Source organism: Hippopotamus amphibius, chromosome 6 (assembly GCF_030028045.1).
Source record: "Hippopotamus amphibius kiboko isolate mHipAmp2 chromosome 6, mHipAmp2.hap2, whole genome shotgun sequence".
Lineage (NCBI taxonomy): Eukaryota > Metazoa > Chordata > Mammalia > Artiodactyla > Hippopotamidae > Hippopotamus > Hippopotamus amphibius.
This window is the reverse complement of record NC_080191.1, coordinates 48,635,411-48,651,714: the sequence shown is the minus strand read 5'-3', so window position 1 is coordinate 48,651,714 and position 16,304 is coordinate 48,635,411. Positions and strand designations below refer to the sequence as shown.

Below are 16,304 nucleotides of genomic sequence, written 5' to 3'. Positions count from 1 at the left end.
TTTCTTAAATCCAAAGAACATTTAAAAATTACTTAAAGCATACACAGAGTGGTTCTATAACTATCAAATAATTTCCGTCAGATCTATTTGTGCCTTAGTCTCTCCAGCTGTAAGACTGGGGGGAGGAGTATTTCTCACTGAGGGGTCGTGAGGATTGCGTTTATTTACCTGTGAAGCGCTTAGAACAGTGCCTGGCTCACAATTAGTGGGCACGTTTAGGCTGCCATGATTTCCACGCGGCACGCATAGGAGGTGAGTTTGGCCTATTGCAGTGTTCTCTAGCATCTGTCGTGTTTCTCATTTTTGATTTGGCTCTGGGCGGTTCATCCTGGTGGTGACTTCAGCGAACAGTCCCCGATACGGTGCGGGGCTTCGGGCTGGTTCGGGTCTACCTGCGCCAGCTCTGCACCTGGGCGACCTTGGCTTAGCCCACACGGATGACTCAATCGGCCAGGCGTCTGGGCGCCTGTCCTCTTCCTCCGCCCAGGCCGCCGACCCCCTGGCTCCCCAGCGGGGCCTCCTCCTGCCACGTGACGCCCCCGCCAGGGGCCCCAGCGCCCTCCTCGCGGACGCGCCGTTCCGGCTCCCGGGCTCCGCCTGTGCGCGGCCTCCTCGGCGCAGCCATCCTCGCGGCTGCCGAGGGCGGCAAAGCCCACGGCATCTGCCATTTGTCATTCAGCCCGTCGGTACCGCCCCGAGCCTTGATTTAGACACGTCTGGGGCGGATTCTGGCCTCACTCTGCTGGCGGACGGACGGACGGACGGACGGGGCGGCTCTCCTCCCAGCCCGGCGGACCGCGGGCCTTGGCGCGCGGGGCGCTTCCCCGGGTCGCCGTCATGGCCGCGGAGGCGGCGCGCCCGAGCTGCCGCGCCTGAGTTCCGGGGGGCTCCGGACCCCGCAGGGTAGGTGGTGGGGGGCTCGCGGCCGCGCTCAGGGGCCGTGGGGCCGCGGCCGGCCTGGGGACGGCGGGGCGGCGGCGTTGCCGCGGAGCGAGGACCGCGCTGGGCTCCGTGCCGCGCTCGGGAGGGTGTGCCGGTGCCGACGCGCCGTGTACGTGACGGGGTCCGGGGCTCCTCGGGACGAAGTGTGAAACTCTGACAAATTGTCACCGGGCAAGCCAGGTCGGCTCGAACAACAGATTCTTTCGCCTGGTCGTTTCTAGTGCCACTTTCTGAAGCGCTCGCATATATTTGGTATGCGGTAAATAGACTCGGCTTTTGAAACCTGGCACTCTAACCTTGCCAAAAGGCCAGGGGAAAAAAAAGTCTGTTAAAAGTAATAATGTGACTAAACACGAAATGTTTGCGTTCACCTTCTTTATGGAAAATGTGATTCGTTTTATGCGTTAGTATTAAGGACCCTATCAGGTATGCTCTTAAGACTATTTTAAAGTGTGGGCTCTTAAAAATTTCCTAGGATAACTGATAATGCAACTTTGGTTATTTAGTCTCAGCATCAAACTTTAAGGGCAGTGCTGGGGATATTTTGCTTCTTAATAAATATTCTCTTGTAATTTTGACTTTTTTTTTTTTTTCAACAAATGTGTAACTTTTAGGTTTTAGGAAACCAATAAAAATTAAAAATAGAAACACTCAGCTTAGGTCCTCCTTCTTCCAGGAATCCTTCTCTAACCCCTCCCTCCCCAGGCAGGATCGGAGGCCCCTCCTGTGAGCTTTCTGGGGCCTCACTGAGGTCCTGGTCCCTTATGTCCTCCCCCCACCCCCCTCCCGTGTATTAACCCATCAGTCTCGCTTGGAGCCCAGTGGATACTTAGCACATGGTAAGTGATTAATACTGTTTAACGACCAAAGGAAAAGATAAAACGAGCTGATGCTTCACAGTTTTAGCTCTAACATTATAGAGTGGTAAATTAGATAAGAACATTTACTTAAAGTTAAGGATCTAGAAAAGTTGACAACCTCCGATGTCCGTGCTGCACGTCCTAGCAGTTCCCCTCCTAGGTATTTATCCTGTAGCATGATGTTTTTCCAAGCTTGAAGCCTATTTAGTGGGTCGTGAAATCAGTTAAGTGGATAAGGATCAGAATTTGTAAAACATGAGCTAACAGAGAATAGAAAATATCAGAATGGGTCTCAGGTCATAGGGTATTTGCTTCATGAAACTTTTTTTTTCTTCTCTCAGTTTTATACACACACAGATGTGTGTCATGATGTAAAACGTCATTCCTTAGTATGAGTCATGGTCAAAAAAGTTTGAAAGCCACTGCCCTAGATAAATTTTCATACATATACACAAGCAGATGTGTACAAGAAGGTTTACTATAGTGTTATTTGTAAAACCCCAAAGCTGGAAGCGACCTTCATGTCCATCTGAAGGAGGAAGATAAATTACACTCCAGTCATAAAATGGAACCCACCCAGTATAGTGGTGAATGAAGTAGTTTTGTGTCTTAACACAAATGTGTCTCAATAATGTTGAGCCCAAAAAAAAAAAAAAAAAAAGCCAGTTGCTGAAGAAGAGTGTATGATATCATCTATGTGAAATTCAGAACCTGGTGAAATAAAGCTGTTGTTTAGGGATGCATACGTAGGCATTAAAAATAGTAAAGAAAAATTGTAAAGAAATTAATACCATAAAAATCAAGTTAGTGGTCATCTCCTGGGAATGAAGAGGGGAAATATGAATCTGAAGGGCCACCCTGCGAGGTTTTTGGGTGCTGAAAATGCTTTATCTCCTGACCTGGGCAATGGTTACATGGGTGTTTGCTTTAGAACTCTGTTAAATGCTATATATAATGTCTGTATATTAAATTTCCCCCAAAGTGTATTAAAATATGGGTATCGCAAAATGAAGAAACCTGACACTGTACAGCTTTTCTTTAAAAAAAAAAGTCATGATCAGGGAGAGGAACCTAGAAAATTTAAGCAATATCGATAATGTTTTATTTCATAAACTATGTTGTGACTGTAACTGTTCATTAAATTCTTCATGTTTTATATCTTACTTAATATTTAGAAGAGAATAGAAATAATTCACAGATAATACTATGAACATATTAGTGTGCTTGCTTTCTAAAAAGTGACCTTTATATATTTTTTACAAAATTGAAATTATATTTTATATAGTAATGTAAGCTAAAATCAAGTTCTGTATAAAAAAATTAAATACTGAAAAGTATTTGAAAACATAACAGACCTTTACGGACCTTTATCAAGGAGGTCCATAAAGGTCTGTTATGGTCCATAGAATGCTAACATGCTGTTATATTTACTTCAACAATTTCAGTTCCTCAGTCACTCTAGGCCACATTTCAAGTGCTCAGCAGCTACATGTGACTAGTGGCTCTTATATTTTATTATGCTGTATTATTTTATATTGTGCTATATTACAGAACATTAACATCATTGCAGAAATTTCTATCGGAAAACATTGTTCAAGATAGAGACCCTTTGTTGATTATATAAACTGCGGGCAATAGTTTCTTTGCGCTTTTGTATCTTAAGATGTTCTTTACTATTAAGGAAACAGTTTGAAAATTTTTTCTAAAAGTTTTAAAGTTTGCTTTTTTTATATTTAGTTCTTTACTTTACCTTACATCTATATGTGTATATGTACATATAGATGAACATATTTTATTCATGTAATGAGATCAAGATTAATTTGCTTGCTTTTTCCACGTGGAGTGGTAATTGTCCCAGTACCAGTGATTTTCGGTGCCACCTCTGTCATATACATATTCCCAGAAATGCTTGGGCTCATTTCTGGATTCCCTACCCCTTGCTTCGTCATTGATTTGTCTCTTTCTGCAAATGCTACAGATTTTTATTTACTTTTGTTTTATGTGTAGTATATTTTTCAGTTCTAAGAATTAAAAATTTTTTTCATTGTGATTTCTTTTCTTTTCCTGTGAGGTTTTTAGAAGTATTTTTTAGTTCCAAATGTGGAAAGTTTTATGAGTTATCCTTTTGTTATTGATGTTTTAACTTGCAGTGTAGTCAGCAAATGAGGGTTCTATGCTACCAATTCTTTGAAATTTAAGAATTGCTCTATGGCCTCATGGTTAGTTTTTCAACTGCTCCTTGAACGATGGAGAAGACTTTGGGGGCAAGGTAGGTATATAAATAAATGAACACACACGTATATGTCTTAGGTCAAGCATAAAAATTGTGAGGTTCAAATCTTTTCTAACCATACTAATTTTTTGGTTTGTTTGATCTGTTAATTACTGAGATTGGTAGAATAAAGATAGCACAATAAAATAATGAATTTTCTCAATTTCTTCTTGTAATTCTGTCAACTTTGCTTTATAAAAGTTGACAGTAATACAAGTTTGGAATTGCTCTTTCTTCTCTGTGCATTGGACCTTCTGTCATTCTATAGTGACTTTCTGTGCCTCCTCACCTGTTACCTTAAAATCCATTTTGTTTTATAATCTCCTAGTCACACCTTTCTCTTAGTTAGCATTTGCTTAGACTATCTCTTTCAGGTAAGTAAAACATAGTTTTTTCTAATCCTCTCTGACAATCTGTCCTTTCACTGGATCTCTCGGTCCAATTAAGTTTAATGTAATTACTGATGAATTTAGGATGACAGTTAGCATTATCTTTTATGGTTGTTTTTATTCCTGTCTTCTTTTTCTTTTCTCTTCTTTGCCACCTTTTGGATTTTTTCTTATTCCATTTTCCTCCCTCTTGACTAGTATGAATATTACAAATTTATTTCTTTTAGTGGTTCCATTCAAAATTTTAATGTACCAACTTAATCTAAAGTTTATTGCTTTCTTTTTCTGAATAATTCAAGAAGCATGGGTTGCCTTGACACCAGTTAATCTCCCAGCTTAAATATTGTTGTCTTCCAGACTTTAGCTCCATCTTGATTTTTTCCTATAAATTTGATATCACTGTTTTTTCTTTTTCATGAATTCTTTATTTGTTATTCCTTCTTGCATCTCAGATCTTTCTTCTTCCTCAAATATATATTTTACAAGCTTGTTTACTAAGGGCAAATGTTATCTGAAAATGTCTTTATTTCGCACTCATGATTGAATGATGGTTTTGTTAGACATATAGTTCCAGGCCTACAGTATCTTTCTCAGCCCTTGGGAGATGACATTCCATTAACTTCTACCTTCAACGTTACAGTTAGTGCAAATACCTGTTATTTGTTGGTAATTTGTTTTTATTTTTGTTTTTTGCCTGATTTTAAGATCTTCTTTTTTCTTTTGTTTTGTACAGTTTTACGACAGAGCGTGTCTGGGTGTGGACATTTCATTTATCCTGGATTTATTGTGTTCCGGTCTCTAAGGTTTGTTTTTCATCAGTTCTCGCAAGTTTTATCTTTTATGCCTTTCAGTGTTGCTTGTCCTCCATTTTCCCATTCTTTCCTTCAAGAACTCTGATTAGACTTCTGTTAGACTTTTGTTATTCTGTCATCCGTGTCTTTTAATCTAGCTTTTATATATTATACATATTTTTGTCCATGTTGAAATAATTTACAATGAAGACATAGGAATAAAGTGTATAGCTTGATGAAATTTACCTGTGTATATGCCTGTGTGATCACCACCCAGATAAAGAAACAAAACATTTTCATCCCTGCAAAAGTTCCATCCTGTCTCTTTGTATCAGTAGAGTCATTCCTCTCCCCTAGTCAACTATTCTCCTCACTTCTATCTCCGTGGATTATTTTCATGGGTTCTTGAACTGGAATCATATGGTTTATTTTTTTTATATTGCTTTTCTTTTGTTCACCCACATTGCATGTATAAGTAGCAAGAGATGACAAACTATGGGCTAATTCCATCCTATAACATATTTTCATATATGAAATTTTATTGAATATAGCCACGTCCATTCAGCAGAGTTGAGTAGTTATAACAGAGACCATATGGCCCACAAAGCCTAAACTATATATTATATGACCCTTTACAGAAAAAGTTTGGTAATGTTTCTTCTATAGAATTGCATTATAGGGATATAGCACAATTTATTAATCCTTTTTCTTGTTGATAAGCATAGGAGTTGTTTTCAGGTTTTGGCTATTATAAATAAAGTTGCTATAGATGTTCTTGAAGCTGCCATTAGTGAATGTATATACTCATATCTCTTGGATATATACCAAGGAGCTGAATTGATGGTTTTTAGGTAAGTTGGTTGCATTTCCATTAATATTAATAATGTTGAACATCCTTTTATATATATTTTTGGCCATTCTCTTATGAAGTGCCTGCCCACTTTTTTTTTTAACTAGGCTATCTTTTTGTTAGTGATTTTTTAGTTCTTTATGTATTTTGAATAGGAAACCTTTATCAGATACATGTTTGCAAGTATTTTCTACCTGTCTGAATTTGCCTGTTTAGTCTCTTAATAATGCCTGTGGATGAGCAGATTTTTATGAAATCCAGTCTATCAGTGGTTTTTTTGGGGGGGGTTGGGGTGGGCAGAGGGTGAAGGGTTAGTGCTTTTTTGTACTCTGCCCACGGAATTTTCTTCCACCTTCATTGTTCACCTCCATCAGGGTCATGAAGACATTTGCTTATTGTTTCCCTTCTGTAGCTTTATAGTTTTAGTCCTTACAGTTGGGTCTTTGCTTTATGTACAGTTGATTTTGTAAGGTGGGGTCAATATTTATTTACCTTGTGGTCATCTAGCTACTCTACACATTTATTGAAAAGACTTTACTTTTTCCATTGAATTGAGGTGGGACCTTTGTTAAAAATGAGTGATCATATATTTGGGTCTGTTCTAGACTCTAGTCTGTTCCTCTTCAACTATTTATCAATTCTTTCATTAATACTGCGCTTTCTTAATTACTGTAGTTTATACTGTCTTGACATATAGTAGTGTAAACCCTGCAATTTTGTTCTTCTTAAAGATTGTTTTAGCTATTTAAGTGCTTTTCATGCAAAGTTTAGAAAGACCTTGTCAACATTTATTTAAAAAAAAAAAGTCTACCAGACTTTTGATTGGGATTGCATTGACTCTACAGAACAATTTTAGGAGAATGGACATCTTAATAGAATCTTCCAATTTATGGACATGGTATACCTCTTAATTGAATAAGTTCTTCTTCAGTTATTCTTAGCATTGTTGTATGTTTTTCAGTGTGGAGGACTTACACACTATTAAATTTATTTCTAGCCACTTGATTTTTTTGATGCTACTGTACATGGTATCTTTTTTCAATTTTATTTTCCAACCATCTTGCTAATATATAGAAATGCAATTGATTTGTGTATATTGAGCTTGTGTTTAGTAACCTTGCTAAATTCACTTTTCAGTTCTGGTAGTTTGTAGATTTTCGCAGATTTTCTAAATGTATGATCATGTCCTCTGTTAAAAAAAAGATTAAATTTGTCTTTCTATTCTTTATTCCTTTTTTTTTTTTCTTGCCTTATTGCACTGGCTGGAAACACTGAAACAGTATTTAAAAGAAGTGTTAAAATGGACATCCTTACTTTTTCCCGATCCTAAGGGAGAATATCTCACTTTTCTCACTTTTAAGGATGATGTTTACTGTACATTTCTTCTAGATGCTCTTTACCAGATTGAGAAGTTTTTCTTCTGTTTCTGATTTCCTGAAATTTGTTTTCACAAGTGTGTATCAGAATATTAAACTTTTAAATATGAAATAATTTTAAATTTATGGAAGAGTTGCAAAGATAGCATAGAATGTTCGTGTGTACACTTCGCCTAGCTTCCTCTAATGTTTACATTTCACATAACAATAATGCATTTGCCAAAATTAAGAAGTTAACATTGGCACGATACTATTAACTATAGACTTTATGCAGATGTCCCCAGTTTTCCCACCAATGTTCTTTTTCTGTTCCAGGATATAATCCATATACCACATTACATTTAGTTGTCATGTCTCCATAATCTAATCTGTGACAGTTTTGAAGTCTTTTGTTTTTTGATACCTTGCTACTTTTGAAGAGTAAGGGTCATGTGTTTTGTACAGTGTCCCTCAATTTAGGTTTGTCTGATGTTTTCTCACAATTAGACTGTAGTTATGGACTTCAAAGGAAGAAATACTACAGAGATATTGTGTCCTTATTGCATTATATCTGGGGGCATATGATATCCATATCAACACGTTAACCTTCATTGCATAGTTTAGGTAGTGTCTGCCAGGCTTCTCCATTGTAACATTTCTGTTTTTCATTTTTCACATGCTATTTATTAGAAGTAAGTCCACATTCAAGGAAAGGAGAGGGAAAAATATCAAATGATTTGTGAGTATATATTAAAGCTACCATAATAGTTAATAAGTATCTTGAGGGATTGATTTTGAGGTTGTTCAAATGTCCTGTTTCTCCTTAAAGTTTTGCCCACTAATTTTAGCATTCAACCGACCTTACCTGCAGCAGTTATTACTGTGGTTCTGGTGGTGATTTTCCATTTTTTTTATTCTGTCTACATTTATTAATTGAAATTCTGACTTGGGAGCCAGACTGCCTAAGTTCAGTTCCTAGTTCTGCCCCTTCCTTGCTGTACAGTGTAATATTGGACAATTACTCCCCTATATTTCAGATTTCTTATCTATAAAATTTAGATCGCAAGTGCCTACCATAGAAGGTTATTGAGAGAATTAAAAGAGCTAATACATAGAAAGGGCTAAGAATTGTGCTTAGTGCCAAGGAAGTACTCATTTTTTCTTTATTTCTTAATGTGGTAAGTTATTTTAATTATTTTAATAATTATACAAGTTATCTAATTATGAAATCATCTTATACTCAGGTAAAGCTTACATATATGATCTGGATTTAATTTACTCTTTAATTTTTCATGTAGTATTCATGAGTCATACAGTAGGTGTTCTTTTGCCACAGCAAAGGACACAATGAATGATAGGTTCCTAAAAATATATATATATATAAATTACACAAGAGCTTAGCAACTGAGGTGGCAACATACCTAACTTTCTAGAGCGATTTCTATCTGAGTCTTTTGGTAAAGCTAGAGATAGAGATAGCTCTTGCAAATGAATCTTTTAAAATATTAAATGGAGTAAATTCAGAACTTGGCATATATTTTAAAAAATGGCCACTCAGCAGGAAGGAAAAAATGATTTTTAACTTTTCTACATGTTTTACCTGGAACATTATGTAATTATAGAGGTTTCAATATTTGGAATATTTTAAAAGATTCATCTGCCAACAGTATGTATTGAGCACTTTCAGTGTACCAGGCAATGTGTTTTTCTACTTTGGGATATGTGTTTTGCTCTTGGGGGAGCTTATGGGACAGTCAAAGTCATTTTAGAAGTTGAAGTCAGGCCTACTTGAAGTATTCAGAGAAACTCAATTTCTGTTACTTTTTAAGAAGTTGATAAAATTGAACTCTAATATCTTTCCTATCTGTTTTTCCCACTTCTCTGAACATCTTGGATTAGGTCTTTATCATTCTATGCTATTTCCCCCCATGTTGAGGTTTTCCTTCCCTTCCTATCATGTATAATGACCACTGGGGTCATTTCCCCGGAAAGAATCCTTCAGTGACATCCCAGGATTTGAGAAAACAGGTACTTGATGTCTTAACCTGACAGTGTATCAGGTTAAGTAGTTAAGTTAAACTCAGTATCAAAGAGGTTAAAACATTTGCCTAACTAGTCCCAAGTTGCTTTCCTAGCCTGATAGTCTTACTCAGAATTAGTCTAGCGGCACAGTTGGTCTTAACTGCTCATTAGAACCCAAAATCACTGTGCTGTTTTTGACACTATGCTTTTTCTTCATGCCATCTCCTCTGCCTTAAGTGAATTTTCGAGAAATCTTCCAGGCTCTGTTCAGAGAATACTCATTCCACAATCCTACTAGCTAGATAGGAACCCTGTAATTTGTAATCTATAGCCCTTGTTAAATTCTTCCCTTTCATCACCAATCTTTATATCTAGATGTCACTTCCAGTTGGTCAGGTTCTTAGAGATAGGGTTCCAGTACCTGCTATGATACTTTGCATACAAAGAGCTATTGCTAAATAGCTACCACTCTTAAATACCTACTATAATTGTGCTACAGTCTTGCCAAGTAAGTATTATTGTCTCTGTTTTAAATTGTGGAGAAACTCAGTATCAAAGAGATTAAGACATTTGCTTAACACCAGTATAGTTAGTAAGTGGCAAAACTGGTTTGTCTGATTCAAAAGCTTTTGCTATTTCTTCTATGTCATCCCACCTTGGTACTAAAAATAAATAGTTCAATGAAATTATTAAACAGATGTATTTTTGGTAAAACACATCATTGAAATTGCTTCACTTAAATTACCAATATGCTACTTGGAGTCTTTGTTTCAGTGACTAAGCTAGTTACTGTGGACTAACTGATGTACTGCTGTTTTTTTTGGATTTTCCCTCCAAGTTTTCATTGATACTAATGAATAAGGTTTGATAATCTAATTTTAGCTTATTTGGGGGGTAAGTGAAATAGAAACTTAAGCACAATTTGTTTTATTTTTAAGAAGAATATTTTGCATTTGCCTAATAATGCTTTATTAGGCAATGATAAGGTAAAAATAGTTTGCTTGTCTTTTGTGAAGTACTTTTTCTATTTATGTATAAAATTCACAGGAGTGGGGAGGAGCATATAAAGTGTGCCAATCTTAAGTACACAGCTTGCTGATTTCTTTAAAAATGTGTCGCCTGTATAATCACTGCATGAAGATAGGCAATATTACATCCATCCAAAAAGAGAAAATTCTCTCACATACCTCCCAGCCAGTACCTCCCCTGAAAGTAGTACTCTTTCAGTTTCCATCATTGTAGATTAGTTTTGCCTGTTCTTGAACTTTAGGGGTAACCAAGTAATATGTACGTCTTCGTGTCTGACTTCTTTCATTCGGCATAAATTTTTTGAAATTTATTCATGCATGTATAAATAGTTTGTTCTTTCTCATATATATTTTATCCTGATTAGCATTCCATTCTATCAGTATACCACAATTTGTTTATCCATTCTGTTAATAGATATGTGGGTGTATTCTAATTTTGGCTATTATAAATAAAGCTGCTATGAATAGTCATACGCAGATGTTTTGGTGGACATTTGTAGTATTTCACTGGGGAACGTGTGTAAGACTAGAATTAAGTCGCAGAATAGCCATATATTTAGTTTTAGTAAATTCTGCCAGTTTACCAACAGTGAATGAATAAATGTACAGTCCTGGTAGCAGTGAGAGTTAACAGCTATAGTTCCATATTTTCACCAGCACTTGATATTGTTATTATTTTTCATTTTAAGCCTTGTGGTGGATGAGATGCTGTCTCATAGTTTTCATTTGCATATCCTTCATTATTAATAATGTTGAGCACCATTTCACGTGTGTCTTGGCCAATTTGGTAAGGTAAAAATAGATATATTTTTTGGTGCAGTACTTGTTCACGTCTTTTGCACATTTTTATTTGGGTTGTTTGTCATCTTATTGATTTGTAGGAATTCTTTGTATTCTGGATAATGTCCTTTGTTGGATGTGTGTATTGCAGATGACTTCTCAGTCTGTGACTCTTATGTTTTCTCTTTTAGTGATGTTTTTTGATGAATAGTTCTTAATCAAATCCAGTTTGTCAGTTTTTTGAATAGTTACTGTGTTTTGTGTCCTGCTTTAAATATCTTTGCCCATTTCACAGTCAGAAAGGAAATTCATTTTCCACAAATGGAAAATTCATTTTCCATTCACATTTAGGTCTGTAATCCATTCTGTGATCTATTTCAAATTAAATTTTTGTTATGATGTGAGATAAGGGTCAAGGTTAACTTTTTTCAGTATAGCTGCCCTTTTAAAATTCAGAGTTTACATTACAAAGGAATTAAGGGAAGAATGGATATCGGGGAGAATTTGCAGTCGTCACCATAGCTTCTATTTGTATGCCCTTTGTAGGTGCTTAGTATTTCATTTAATTAACTCTCAGCTACCTCTAATGGCAGCCTCATAATCATACATACAGGCCTGTGAGAGAAGACTTTCCCAGATCTGCTTAACGGGAATAATGCCAAGTAGTGACGGGGTCAGCTACTTCTTAGTGAGACAGATGTTCAGATCTTGTTAAAGTTCCTCTCAAGTTACCCAGTGTTTCTTCTTTATATGGCACTGTTGTCATCTTAGAAGTTGGGAGGGAATGAAATCCTAAATCAAGAAAAATCTAAAGAAAGATGTGGCTCCCGAGGTCTTATAATAGAGTGGACTATGGTGGGAGGGAGACCAAATAAAACATCTTTTGGTCTTGGTTAGCTCCTAACATCCCTCATCCTTTATATTTTGGAAAACAGGCTAGAAGTCTAGATTCCAGGTAATTTTACTGTTGGTTACCATTAATGCAGTTAGTAGATGCAGATTTTTCATTTCATACAAAATATTTAGTATTGCTAGACCTCGAAACAAAAGGTCTCTGATTGATAGTTAAGGCTTGTTGGACCCACTAGTGTTATGTTCTTCCTTCTTTCATTCCTGGGGAAAATACTTTGAAATAGCTTGGAAGGATAGATGTATTAGTTTGCTTGGACTGCCATAACAAAATACTACAGGGTGGGTGGATTAAACAGCAGAAATGTACTCACAGTTCTGGAGTCTGGAAGTCCAAGATCAAGGTGCTAGCAAATTTGGTTTCTGATGAGGCCTCTCTTTCTAACCTGCAGGTGGCTGTCTTCTTGCTGTGTCTTCACATAGCCTTTCCTCTATGCACTGGGTGTGTGCATGGAGAGGGAGTGGTCTCTGGTGTCTCTCTGTCTTCTACTAAGGTCACCAGTCCTATGGATTAAGGCTTCGTCCTCAACCTCATTTAACCTTAATTATCTGCCTAAAGGCCCTGTCTTCAAATGCAGTCACGTTGGGGGATTCAGCATATGAATTTTGAGGGACATAATACAGTCCATAACAGTGAGTTTTCTAGAAATGCATGCAAAACATTGTAAAACATTGGGAATGAATATAAGCTGCTTTAGTGCTCATGCTACTCTCATTCTCTGCCATATATTTTATAAGAATAATAGGAGTTTTTATAATGCTTAGTTTAGTTTAGCTCCTGCTGGAGGTTTTGAGAGCTTGTGTGAAGTAGAGCTGTTATGTTAAATCTGTCTGTACTTCTGTGAAGCATGAAGTCAGTGTCATATGTTTTAGGAATAATACCATGTCATATTCAAACAGATTTTTAAAACTGCAATCTAGATAATTGTTTTTAAACATCCGGGGAAAGATGTCCATATTCTCAGAGGATGTGATGTAGAACACCATTCATTGTGACATTTTAAAATCTACAGATATAGGAAAATTGTTGATTTTTCTGATACCTTTCTGGGATTATTAAGATAATACAGGTCCATCTTTGGGTGTCATAGATTATAAATTTCACGAGTACATTTTAGGAAATTTTCTTTTGGTAGTAACTTACCTGTTTCAATTAATCCCAGTTTTTTCCTCACAATGTTGGAGGAGTAGATGATGGAAAACATTCTAGTTTTAAAGCATAAACATGTTACTCAGATTTTTAAAAACTAGAGTAGATGGTATCTCTGTGCGTTTGTGTGTAAAACAAGAAGGAACATTTGATTTCCCCTGTTAGGTTGACAATTCAAAATATCTTATAATTACCTAAATTCCCTGCCCCCTCTTATGCTTGCTTCAGTTAAAATAGGAAAGAGAAGAGACTTGGTTGGTCCATGAGGTTAAAAGATTTTGAAGAAGATTGATCAAAAGTTATATATATTGAAGTCCATGTTTATTCCATGCATCTTATGTTGGAAGCTCTCAGCTTTTTAGAAGCCAGCATCCCTATTCCTGTAATTGTTTTGACAGGTAGAGAAATTGATGTAGTCTTCTCCATATCTTGCCTGGGTATTTTGTCCTGAATTACCTCGTGTTGTTTTTAAATTGGAAATGTCAAACTTCACTGGCCAAATAGGATCCAGGGCTACACAAAATCTTTGCAGAAGACTTAGGAACAGCTAATGTAAAGCTATTTTGAGGAAAGGCAGCATCTGACCTCCCTTTTTGGAGCACAGACTGATGTATAATGGTTCCTCCTGAACTGTCACTTTCAGATCCCTGTTTGTAAGGGGGAAATGAAGTGAAGTAAATAGAAAAGTTTTCCAAGTGAAAAGGAGATAATAAATCTGTTAAAAACAGGTGACTGTGATAAAAACACAGACAGTATATAGGGGCAATAGTGAGGTGTCCTAGAACTAGTGAAAAATCAACATAATAGAAGAAATTTGATAGCAGAAAACTACTTTAAAAGGCACAATCTCTTTTTAGATCAGAAAGCAGGAAGATCAGGATTTGATAGCTATAGCTTATAAATGCTATTTATATAATTAAAGAAAGAATGTATCAACTGGACACGTTTCTTTCCACAAGAGATTTGATAGCATTTTTAACATGACCGAGGAAGAAAGACTTGATGAATGGAAAAGACTGTTGGGTCCCCCAACATCTGTATTGCATTGTAAAGTGGTAAAGTTGGTTCCTCTGACTGTCAGCAGTTGATAAAATCATTAAACTAACTTAAAATCATTTAACTAACTTACTTTGTTTGGATTACACTAAGGAGCCTTGTGTATCAGTCAGGAGAGGCAAGGTTATGCTATAGAACAAATGACTCCAAAAGCTCAGTGGTTTAACACAGTAAAAATTATTAGTTTATTGTTTGCCTGTGCCACATATCCAAAGTAGATTGGAAAAGGGAAACGTGGAAGTCACACTGGAGTCACTGGTCCATAGCAGTTTTGAAATCCCTCATAACAGGTATCATGACACATAGAGGAGCAAATTGTTTCTTAATTAGGGCCTGATTCTACTTTCTTGTTCATTGTTTTAAGAAGTCTGGATCTTCCCTCTGGAAGGCTCTTTCTTTTCTTTTCTCTCCCTTGGCCACATGTGAAGTGGAGAGTAAAGAAATTGCTCTACTTAGGAACTGAGCAACTCTTTCTGCTCACTTCCTCCGAATAGAAGGTTGGGAGCCACAGTATCATTTTAAGACTTTGGTTGATAAGCTGGTTCTTTTGGCAGCATAATTCTCTCCAAAATCTAGAAGATTTCTTGTCTCTTTCTAGTCAGTTCTATGTGCTAGTAAACACATTCCTATTTTTTCTTTTGTTTTGAGATATGGTTCTCAGATTTGCTACATCAATTTGCTTTCTCATTCCTGTAGCTCTCTTTCTCAACCCAAAGAAAGTTATTTTGGGACTGGCTGGCCTCTTTTGGAAATCTTTACCCTTAATCTGATCTTCATCAGTCATTTTATCCAAATAAATTATTTAATGGATACATTATCTGTCATTGCCTGAGGCAATTTAATTGAAAAAAAAAAAAGATTTTCCTAGGCTTATGACCTTCAAAGTCTTTAACTGTTAGTGTGGGAGTTGAGAAGTGGTTAGTTCTTTTGACATTGCAAATCTGAAATGTCTGATCTCTCCATTCCTCCACTTCTTGAAAACTGGATAGTCCTTTTATGAGCTCATCTCTTTCTTGAATACCTTGCCAAATGCAGCCAGTAACCAGTGCACACTTCCTATGTTTTGTTTTGTTACCTCTTCTAGAACTGCAGTTTCGTTAGGTAGGTGATCTACCTCCCAAGGCACCAGAAGCAAATGCTTTACCAAACATTATACCACTGTATAAAATATGCTACTACTTTTCTAGCTCTAAAAATAATTTCTTTCACTGCTTCCCGACCATGAAACCATGGTCATGTGTTTTAGGTTTTTGCTAGAGAAGCATCCTACTTCTGGTACCAGTTTCTGTAGAGTCAGGATGGGCTAAAGTTATCTGTGCTAATGAGCCATCCCAAAATCTCAGTAGCTTCACAGAAGAACAGTTTATTTTCTTGCTCATACTAAACATCCATTGTGAATTTGTGGGAGACTCTACTCCATCTGCACTGTCAGACGTTAGCCTGTGATGCACCACCATCTTGAGCTGTATGCTTTTTGAAATACTTGGCCTTCTCCATTTATGTGGTAGGTAAAGATAATATTAAATGGTCTTTTGCCAATAATTAACTGTTTGATAGCAGCCCAGAACTAGTCACATGGCCCTGCCTAACTATAAGGGGGTAGAGAAGTTCAAGCAGGAATATAAACAGAAGGACTGGTACTGTGAATCTAAATAGTTAAAAGTTATAAGTTAAGACAATAAACTATAAAAATATACTCTTATCATTCCTTGACAAATTGATCTCAAATGACCTGGAATACCAGGTGGAATTCTTAGCCTTGAGATTTCTGCACCTTTAGAACATAGCAGTGTAGGGAGAGCTGGCCCATCTTCTCTTTTCTTCATGTTCTTGGCCCGGTTCTACACCATGAAGGGCACACATTTGGTTCTGTCCACACCCCTACAAACAGCCACCCTTT

The 16,304-nt window shown here is 36.9% G+C and overlaps 1 protein-coding gene across 6 annotated transcripts in view; it reads left to right on the top strand.

Annotated features, from left to right (window-relative positions):
* Window positions 1-606: 606 nt before the first annotated feature.
* PLAGL1 (PLAG1 like zinc finger 1) overlaps window positions 607-16,304 on the top strand; it is a 63,979-nt gene continuing 48,281 nt past the window's right edge. For 5 of the 6 annotated variants that reach the window (XM_057738740.1, XM_057738741.1, XM_057738743.1 and 2 more), the window contains exons 1-2: window positions 607-903; window positions 5,197-5,266. The gene's annotated coding sequence lies outside the window, so the exon portion shown is untranslated. The remainder of the gene's footprint in view (window positions 904-5,196; window positions 5,267-16,304) is intronic. The other variant, XM_057738742.1, reaches the window with a different exon arrangement.